This window comes from Sciurus carolinensis, chromosome 8, assembly GCF_902686445.1.
Source record: "Sciurus carolinensis chromosome 8, mSciCar1.2, whole genome shotgun sequence".
Lineage (NCBI taxonomy): Eukaryota > Metazoa > Chordata > Mammalia > Rodentia > Sciuridae > Sciurus > Sciurus carolinensis.
Window position 1 is genome coordinate 66,880,978 of NC_062220.1, and position 10,960 is coordinate 66,891,937.

Sequence of the window (10,960 nt, forward strand, 5' to 3'; positions counted from 1 at the left end):
TGACCCTGGCTTAATTTCTTCATTCCTCAGGGTCTCCTTTCCTTTCTTCCTTCTTTCCTGCCTACCTATCTTTTCTGTCTTCTTTTCTTTTTAATTTAAAAAATAGGTACTAAATAGTGTGACCTCATAGGCTTGGCATGAGGGGTAACAGGTTTCTGGACAAAAACACTCAGAACACTTAGGAAATCTCTTTTTATTATTTATTTATTGCTATATAACAAATTGCCATTTATTGTCATCATCTGTTGTCTTTGCCATTTCTGAGGAGCTGGACTTCAGAAGCAGCTTAGCTGGGAGACTGGCTGGAGACTTTTCATAAAGTTGCAGTTGGTTCTCTGCTGGTGCTGAGTCAGCTGGAGGCTCACCTGGGCTGGAGACTCTATCTCCAAGATGGCTCTCACGTGGCTGGTGAGCTGGTCCCTCTGTTGGCAGGAAGCCTCGGTTCACCTTTGCAGGGTGGTCTCAGCAGGGTGGTGGGGCACCTCACACCATGGCAGCCAACTGCCCATTGAGTCAGAGATCTAAGAGGCCAAGGTGGAACGGCAATGCCTTTTATGACCTAAGTTTGGGAGTCACACACTGTCACTTCTCCTTTATCCCTCTCCTGTTCAGTGTGGGAGGGGACTCTCGGAGGGCATGATGTGAGGAGGTGGCCATCAGTGGGGGTCACTTTGGAGGCTGGCTACTACAGCCTTCAAGGAGGTACTGTGTCCTATTATGTGACTGACTTTAGGTAAAGGACGCTTAAATAAAGAATATTGTAAAATTCTGCAGACTCAGCATTGTTTTCTAGAAGGAGAGTTTTGTAATAGAACTCCATTGCTGTAAATCACCTATCAGATGCTTTGGTTTGGGCTTTTTTTAAAAAAAAATATTTTTACAGATTGCATTTTGATTCATTGTACACAAATGGGGTACAACTTTTCATTTCTATGGTTGTACGTGGTGCAGATTCACAACATTCGTGTAAACATATGTGTACATAGGGTAATGATGTATGTCTCATTCCACCATTTTTCATACCCCTACCTCTCCCCCCCTCATTTCCCTCTACATAATCCAAAGTTCCTCCCTTTTTCTCTTACCTCCACCCCCACCCCAATTATGTATCATCATCCACTTATCAGAGAAAACATTTGGCCTTTGGTTTTTTGGGATTAGCTTATTTCACTTAGCATAATATTCTCCAACTCCATCCATTTACCAGCAAATACCATAATTTTATTCTTCTTTATGGCTGAATAATATTCTATTGTGTATATATACCACAGTTTCTTTATCCATTCATCTGTTGAAGGGCATCTAGGTTGGTTCCACAATCTAGCTATTGTGAATTGAGCTACTATGAATATTGATGTGACTGCCTCACTGTAGTATCCTGATTTTAAGTCCTTTGGGTATAAACTGAGGAGTGGACTTTCTTGAAGAAGAACCTGAAACAAGGTCTTGGGTACCAGGAGTTTATTTGGAAGTAGGCGGGAGGGATTAGGGATGCTGAGGCAGGGAAGGAAGAAGAGCCAGTATGGGGGTTGCTGCTCCAACCACTGTGGACTTGATTCCTCTGGGACCTCCTTAGAGGGCTACCAGGCCTCCCAGCATTATCCTCCAGAAGCGTGGGAGACTTGCACACACTGGCTCCCAATGCCAGGGTTTAGTTGGGCAGTTAACCTCCCTCACTTACAGGTGGGAAAGGCACAATTCTCGGGGTCGCCACAGGGAGTGTTTCACAGACAGCTCAGGTACCTACCACAGGTGTGTACTGGGGGGAACCAGAGTCATTTACTCTGAGATCATCTAGAGAGCTCCTTTTTCTTTCTGCCACATTGTCCGAAATTCCCCCACAAGGTACTAAATCCTGTGTTTCATTGTTGCCCTCTCTTCCAGGTCAACTCTGCCAGAAATAACATTTGGAGTCACTAATACTTTAGTATGAACAATCTTTGAAATGGAGTTTCTTTTTCTTTTTTTAATTGTTTGTTCTTGGGCTGGGGAGATAGCTCAGTTGGTAGAGTGCTACAAGGCCTTGGGTTCAATTCCCAGCACCGCCAAAAAAAAAAAAAAAAAAAAAAAAAAAATTGTTCTTTGTAGATATACCTGACAGTAGAGTGTATTTTGACATATCATACATACGTGGGGTATAGCTTCCCCTTATTGTGGTTGTACATGATGTGGAGTTTCTCTGGTCGAGTATTCATAGGTGAACACAGGAGAGTTATTCTACTCTTCCCCATTCCATACCCCACCCCCCTTCAAATTCTTTTAATCTACAACAGATAGAAGGGATCTGGGACAACACAAGGCATGTGAAATTTGGGCAAGTAGCACCTAAGGCTAGGCTAGGGACTCAGATATGAGGCACCGGGGACCACACACACACACACACACACACACACACACACACACACACACACACACACACACACACACACACACGGGCAAACCTTCGGTTGTGCTGATTGCGCCTCCTGCTGGAGAGGGAAGGAAACCGGCATCCAGACGGCGGCGAAATGGCAAGTGACAAACGTACTTCCAATGAAGTATCCACTTGGAGTCACTTTTCCCTATGACCTGAAGTTTTTGAAGGGGGATTGTATCTTTGGGAGGTTTGAGAACTTAAGTAAACGTTGTCTAAGTGGTTGGCCTATCTGAGCGGAGAAAGGGAGCAAGGGATCCCCAGGGTTCTCCGCAGGTGATCCTGAGCCCGCAGCATCAGAATCCCGAGATGGAGATCCTGCTCCTCCTCCCCGGCCGCTGCAGGCCTGCCGACCCAGGACGTCGAAGCCAGGAATCGGCAAATCAGCAACTTTGACAAGTATTTCTGGTGACTTTTGTGAAGACTAGAGTTCGAGAACCCCGGGCTCAAGGATAATCACAGCGAGCCCAGGACGCGCAGATCACAGCGGGGAGCCGAGCTCTAACCCGCACCAAGGTGCGTCTCCTCAGAACTCCAGCCGCCAGCCGCCTCCTGCTTCTACCCTGTCCTCGAAATTCCAAACTCAACCCGTCCCCCGCCAAATGCCTTGTCACCTGGTCACTGCTGACGTCTCCAGCGGCCTTCCCCCCATGGCGAAAGACCACTCCGTGCTTTTGGCTTGCCCAGACCAGGCACACCTGCCCTCTCTCCCTTCTCCTCTGTTTATCTCTCCCCATATTTATCCAATTATCTCTGCTTCGAAACAGAGCCCGAGTCATCTCAGCGCAGTTCTCCACTCTCGGCTGTCCTAGCGGCCAGGACCCTCACTCTCCTTTCTACAATGCCTCCCAACGGTCTCCCTGCCTCTGCCCTGGCACTCTCTCCCTCTACAACCGCTGCAAGGCTACCCTCAGCAGTCAGAGGGACTGTCTGCTCAAAGTTATCCATCAACTCCCAATCTCTCTTCAACTAGACACCCCAAAGTCCTTAGAGTGCCTTGATCAGGACCCTAGCTACTCCTCATCTTCTTCAACTTTCTCCAGTATTTCCTCTACCCGAGCTACACTGGCCTCCCTGCTCTCCTGGAGCACACTGAGCATGACCCTGCCCCAGGACCTTTGCACAGAGTGTTCTTCTTGGACCACTCTTCCCTCCGATGTCTGAATGGCTCTCTCCCTCATCTCCTTTACTTAAATGTTATCTTCTCAGTGGCCCACACTATTTAAAATTGCAGCCTTTCACATTCTGCATTCCCTTTCCCTCTCTCGATTTTTTTTCATAGCACTTAGCATAATCTAATGTGCTATATAATTTATTCATGTATTATGTTTATTTCCTATCTCTTCCCAATAGAAGGTAAGCTCTGCATAGGCAGAAAATTTTGTTCGTTTTATTCACTGCTGTATCTCAGGATCTAGAACTATGTGTAGCACACGAGGGGTCCTCTGTAAATGTCTGTTAAGCGAGTGACTGTAGCCTGGCATGTGCTTTTGCAAAATGATTCCTCATAGACAATTTGCCATATCTAGATAAAAAAAATAGCCTACTGGCCTAGATCACCCACAGGAACACAGAAATCATTTCAAAATAGCTAGCAGGACACTTATCCAGTGTGTACTGTGGTTCAAGAAGCTATCTCAAGCATTTTTACCAGCATTATCGTTTTATTCCAAGAGGCAACCCTGCGATGGGGGTTAACTTTTATCCTTATTTTGCGACTGGGAAAGTTGAGGCTCAGACAGGTTGAGAACTTGCTTAAGGGTATAGCTTGTAAGCCATGAAATGAAAATTTGAACCTAAACCGGGAGAGTCCAAGCTTTTGTGTTTAGCCTGTAAGTACACAGCTGCCTCAGTGTCTTCATGGTGCCTAGCCTCTGTGGCATGCCTCTTTAAGGTTCCCAGCTTAAAGCTTCATACACGTGCTTCATACACGTTTGAAGATTTGTTTTGATTATACTAACTTTACTTTGCTGTTTATTTAGCTAAGTGTTTCTGTTGGCATTTGTAGGAACATGTGCTCCTGTTCCCTTGCCCTTCTTAGATTTTAGAACTTGTTGATCTCTTGGCTTTGCCAGTTCCTAAGGCTGCTCAAAGGAGTCCTGTAACTTCAAAGACTCTGGCTTGCTCCTGTTGGACTTTTTAGATCTCGTTAGGGGCCCTCTGAAGGCATTCATCACAGGCTGCCTTATTGTATTTTTTCTACTGAATTCAAGGCAACAGGTTTCTTAAGCATCCCAAGAAAATAGGCTGCTCTAGGTTCTGCAGACAGGAAATGAAGGATGCCTGGTTCTTGCCCCCTCAGGCTCTTGGTGGAGCCAGAGAGAATAACAGGGACCCTGTGGGACCACAAGGAGTGGAGACACTCCTCCCCCGCACAGGAGCCAAGCCTGGCTGAACCAGGGGATGAGCTTGTCTGGTGCAGGGGTAGGGGACAGCTTGTCCTCGGGAGGAGAAACTGAGACAGGCTTGAGGAAGTGCAGGGCTGGGGAGGCAGCGGGAGGGAAAGGCCATTCCAGCAGCAAAGACAGCCTGAGCCGCGTGCAGGGTGCGGTGACCTGGGGTGTGTTGGGGGCACCCCGTGAACTTGGTGTGGAGCAGGCAGTGCGGAGCGAAGGGTGGGAGGGAAGCTGTGCAGAGCTGGGGTGCAGGCGCGAGGAGTCTGTGACCCTTGTGGAGAGTTTTGAAGTGGGGGTGCATGACCTGTTTGAGACTATGGTCCTGCAATAGTGTGGGGTGGGTGGGAATCATGACCCACAGTGAGCGTGAATCCCCGTTTCAGAGGAAACCCCTGCCCAGGGAAGAGCATTTCTCTATTTTTTTTTTTTTTTAACTTAAAAATTAAGGGGGCTGGGGAGATAGCTCAGTTGGTAGAGTGCTTGCCTTGTAAGCACAAGGCCCTGGGTTCGATCCCCAGCACCGCCCCCCCCCCCAAATTAAGTTTTATGGTGCATGTTAATTTTACAGAATGTTGGGTTTTGGTGTGGCACCCTGGCTCCCCCTCCTTCCATCTACTCCCCCCATGTCCCCTTCTTCCACCCTGTTGGTCTCCTTTCTACTTTCATGATGCCCCTGCTCCCCATCCACTGGCTTCCACAGATGAGAGAAGCATAGGCTACTTCTCTTTTGGAGTCTGGCTTCCTTCACTTAGCATGATGGTCTCCAGTTCCCTCCATTTTCCTGCAAATGCTATAGATTCATTCTTCTTTATGGCCGAATAAAACTGCATTGTTATACGTACCTCAGTTTTCTTCATTCACTCATCTTCTGTGGATGGACACCTGGGCTGATTCCATAGCCTGGCTATTGTGAGTTGCACTGAGATAAACAAGTCTTTGCATGTACTCTAAACTATGCTGACTTTGATTCTTTGGGGTAAATACCAAGGAGTGGAATAGTTGCTGGATTCATATGGTAGTGCTAGCTTTAGTTTTTTGAGGACTCTCCATATTGGTTTCTGTTGTGGCCATATTAATTTACCTTCTCATCAACAATGTATATGGATTTCCTTTCCCCCTCATCTTCACCAGTATTTATTTTTACTTGTGTTCTTTATGATTGTCATTCCCAGGCAGACTATTTCTTCCTGTGCCCTGGAGGGTTGGGTTTAGAGCAGACACTCAGTGAATACATACTGAATAAGGATATGTTTACCTCCATCCAACTCATTATTTCTGTAGGTTTTTCTTTTTTTGAGGGAGATTTTTCTTTGAAGTAGAACATTTGGGGCTAGGGGAAGACTCCAGAAAAGTTCTCTGATCTCCCACTGACTCAATGTTGGCTGGCAATTGTGGGCCACACGCTTCAGTTTGCACAGTGATTCACTCACTATAAGATTAAAAAATAATCCTCTTATTCCTCTTTCAAGAAGTTTTTTACAAAGTGTTTACTGCTCTGGGCATCTTCCTGGTTAGGAGAAACACATTCGGTACAGGACTAATAATAGGAATTGGTACAGGACTGTAGGACTGGAATCATTCAAGGTCAGAATGGTCAGGTACTTAGGTGATAAAGGTTACTTACTGCTCATAGAGGCAAAAGGGATATCACAAAACAGAGAGATTTTCTTGAATCCTGGGTCTTTTACTTTTTTCAGTCATAGTCAATTTATAAATTCAAATAGAACCTGGGTGTGGTGGCACACTCTTATCATCCCAGAGGCTTGGGTGGCTGAGCCAGGAAGATCGCAAGTTTAAATCCAGCCTCAGCAACTTAGTGAGGCCCTGTCCCTAATGAAAAATAAGAAGGATTGGGGATGTGGCTCAGTGGTTAAGCAACCCTAGGTTCAATCTCTGGTACAAAAAAAATAAAAAATCAAATAGAAAAGATGTATAGTCTTTAAAAAATAATGAAAACAAAAAACTAGAAAAATAATCTACCATTTACTATTTGGAGGAATGGAAATAATTATGAATTTTCTTTTGCTTGCCTTAGTTACAATCTGTTTTTAGTAGAAATTTGAACAATGCATGTTTCATTCTGTTGATATGTTAATGGACTTATCTTCAGAGAAACTAAGTGAGAGAGAGAGAAACAGGGAGGGAAGAAGGGAGAGAAAACCCTGAGGTGTTTTGCTATTTGTCTGCATTGGAGAGTTTATTAAGAAATAGAACTAAAATTAGCAAGAAGCAAATATTATCCACCAAGTGCAAAACATACTCCCTGGCCAAAAAGACTTGACCTGGCACTTATCCCCAGAGTTGAGTTCATTTCTCCGTATGGTGAAAACTGATCTATGTTTCAGTTCTGTTGATACCATTTTCCCAAAGTCCACAGGCTAAAGAACCGGTGATAACCAGTGATTGTGGTTGGAACTGTCATATCTAGCCTCAATTCAAGAGTCTTTTTTTTTTTAATTTTATTTTATTTTATTGTAAACAAATGGGATACATGTTGTTTCTCTGTACATGGAGTAAAGGCATACCATTTGTGTAATCATAAATTTACATAGGGTAATGCTATTCAATTCATTCTGTTATTTTTTCCCTTCCCCCCACCCCTCCCACCCCTCTTTTCCCTCTATACAGTCCTTCCTTCCTCCATTCTTGCCCCGCTCCCTAACCCTAACTCTAACCCTAACACTAACCCCTTCCACCTCCCCAAGAGTCTTAATCATTTTAAACTTATTCAGAATTAAGAATTCACTCTAGTCAATAGGGAAACTAAAGGTCTACATTATGCTCTACTTACATTTATTCTATTGACTCCTTATTTTTCCTGGGAAAACGATGAACTCTTACATTTTTGTATTGTTTCATAATTGAAAAAGTGCCTTTCATCCATTAACCCATGGCAGACTTCCTCCTTGGTGAAGAAATCCAAGCTTCTGATATTTTCCTGAAGTCTCTTGGCTAGCACCTTACAGAATAATTTCCAGTATCTTTATATACCAACTCTTAGATCAGGATTTGCTCCCTAAAATGTTTCAATTATAAAACCTGCAGCAAAGCTGCAAATCTTTGTAGGGAAACCAATTATGTTCTAATTTCTTTTTTTTTTAAATTTATTTTTATTGTAAACAAATGGGATACATGTTATTTCTGTTTATACATGGAGTAACAGCATACCATTTGCGTAATCATACATTTACATAGGGTAATAATGTTTGATTCATTCTGTTATTTTTTCCTTCCCCCCCACCCCTCCCACCCCTCTTTTCTCTCTATACAATCCTTCCTTCCTCCATTCTTGCCCTCCCCCACCCCCCATTATCTGTCATCATCCGCTTATCAGTGAGATCATTCGTCCTTTGGATTTTTGAGATTGACTTATCTCACTTAGCATGATATTCTCCAACTTCATCCATTTGCCTGCAAATGCCATCCAATTATGTTCTGATTTCTAACTACTTGATTCAAGTAGAAATTAATAGTACAAATTGAAATACAAAGGCAGTTAACATTTATTGAACACTTACTATGTGCTAGGCATTAAGAAGTGCATGTGTTACCCTTTTAAATTTTCCTGATGACCCTAAGCGATGGAACATTATGTTCACTTCCAGTTTTATAGATGAGAAAAGAACTTTTACGAGTTAACAAAAAGATTAAAGATTATGGAGCTAGTGACTAGCAAAACTGTGTTCCAACCCAAGTTGGTCAGGTAACCTAGATAAGGGATTACCACTCTTTTGACTCTTAAGGAGAGTCTAGCAGAGGTTGTTTTTGCCTGACACAGAGCAGCAATAAACATTTATTGGGTGCTTCCTCTGTGTAGACTTAGAGCTGTCTGTTGTACATTCATTTTCTTTTCCTCCTCATAACAGCCCTGTGAAGGAGGAACAATTATTGCTCCTTTCCATAGATAGGATCCTCATAATCATCGTTCCTGTGCCCACTAAAGATGTTAGTCATACAAAAATGTGAAGTGTCTTGCCCAAGTCGGCAGGATTAGTAAGTGGCACATCTAGATGTGAACCCAAATAACAGTTCTCCCAGAATTTGGGCACTTACCATCAATCAGATGTGCCAGGTCTTCCCTAGTTTTGTTTTGGTGAGTCTTGGAAGGTGTGGGATGGTTCAGGATGCTGGGCCTCCTTGTCAAAGGAGCAATGTCAAGCCTTTCTGGGTAAGCAAGTAACGCGCAAACTTTTCCTACAAGGAAAGGAAGAATTTAATAGGAACTTCCTATGAGCACTTTGTCACAGGGAGAGTCTGCCTGGAAACCTGCCTTATTGGAGCTTGAGCAATACACTGGATCAAAGATTTTTCACTCTAAGACAGGGGTTTGCACAAGTCAGAAGTTTGTTTACTCCCATGAGTCTGAAAAAAGACCAAGGTTAGGTTAAGTAGCTATTAATAACAGTTGGCGTTGAGAAAGAGAAAAAGCAAATGGGACTGGCGTTGCCTTAGTCTCTTGAAGAGATATCAGGCTAATACTTGCTACTGGTTTATTTTATATTATTATTATTATTGGCTTTGTGTGCACCAAATGAAATCAGTCATATCCTTGGCTTGTAACACACTGTCTACATTGGTCCTTGCTCCTTGTTTATGCTGATTATTGTTCTAAGTAATTCTATCGTAAAGCATAATTGGGAACACACTCCTGGGTACTCCGGCTTGATGGTAGGTGGAGTCTTTACCCACATTCTGGACATAAAACCTAGCAGCAGTGGTTCCTATACCCAGAATATGGTGGCACATGATCCTGCCAAGGACAGGAGGCTAAGTCTTCAGGGCAGAGTCAGTGATGGGCTTGGTGAGAACATAGTATTCACGACATCCTATCCCAGTTCCCAGGAGATAAACAACTGATCCTTTTCCAGGAAAACTGAGGCTGTGTTTCCAGTGCCTGAGGATCTTCACAGTCATCATTACTCTATCAACTGAAGAAGCTGCTTCCATTCTCGCCCCTTCTCCTTGGCAGGGCCGGCTGGGGAGAGGGCAGCAGGTCTGCCTCTGAGGGGACACTTGGGAATTGCACCTTGCCCATGGCCTGGGGGGAAATCCTGCCACAGCCTGGAGGCTTAGTCATAGGGAGGAGCTCAGATTGCCGTGGAGAACATTCTCTTCCCAAACCAAGTCTGGCAAAAGCTTTCTGACTTGTCTCTTTTTCCTCCTCACAACTTCTTTTTTCTGCTTCTATGGAAAACATTTGTCTCAACCTCCCTGTTCCTTGTCAAAGTGAGTTTAAATCTGAAACCAAAGCAAGACTGGGCACTTTGGGTTCCCAGTGGTTAAGGTCACTGTAAAGTCCCTGCCTCTATCAAGGGCACCTGTATTATTAAAAAAAAAAAAAATCTAATTCGGTAAGAGTGTGAGCTCTGCAGTCACATCGACAGCTTCAAGTCCCAACTCCAACATTCACTAGCACATTTTAAAACCTTGGACAACATATTTAACTTTGCTGAATTTTAGTCTTTAGCTATGAGCTAATGGTAACTACCTCATGAAGTTATTGTGAGGATTAGTTCAGATGTTGCTGCACAGCCCCTAGTGTGGCACTTGGTACTTGGTGGGAGTGCACCTTCACGGCAAATGTTAGTTACTGATGTTATTGTGAAACATGTCTTAATACACTCATACTTTTATTTTCCTGGTGTGGATGTCCTGAAGTAGGATTTCTAGGTTCAAGAGTATTTGTGTGTTATGTACTTTAATATATGGTACCAGATCTTTCTCACAAGAGTTTGTAGTGCTTCACAGTCTACTGTCAGGGAACAAGCGTAGCTATCTTCTTTACCACTGTGGAGGGTAAGGATCATTCCAGTATTAGCCAGTGTGATGGGCAGAAATGGTTTCCCATCATTTTAATTTGCCTTTTCTTGGCGTCTAAGGTGATTGAGCATGTATATATAGATTAGTGACCATTTTCAGATTCTCTGTCTTAACAAGCCAAGCCTGTTTATAACCTTTATCAATGGGATTTTGTAAATATTGCTATTCTTAATAAATATTACTAATTTATAAGAACTCTCTATGAATTAAGGCTATTATCTATGTTCTCTCATTCTAGTTCTTCCCTTTCTGTTGTAATCTTTGGCTGTATTGTCATTTGCATCTTCCATATAGATTGATGTAACCATTTTTTCCTTTATGTTTTCTGGGC

The 10,960-nt window shown here is 43.5% G+C and overlaps 1 long non-coding RNA gene across 1 annotated transcript; it reads right to left on the reverse strand.

The window, feature by feature from the left end:
- Positions 1-245: 245 nt before the first annotated feature.
- Positions 246-9,026, reverse strand: LOC124990271 (uncharacterized). The gene is made up of 3 exons (XR_007109727.1): positions 8,863-9,026; positions 5,891-6,003; positions 246-521 (listed from the first exon to the last, which is right to left on the reverse strand). It is a non-coding gene; the product is annotated as an uncharacterized LOC124990271 (long non-coding RNA).
- Positions 9,027-10,960: the final 1,934 nt, after the last annotated feature.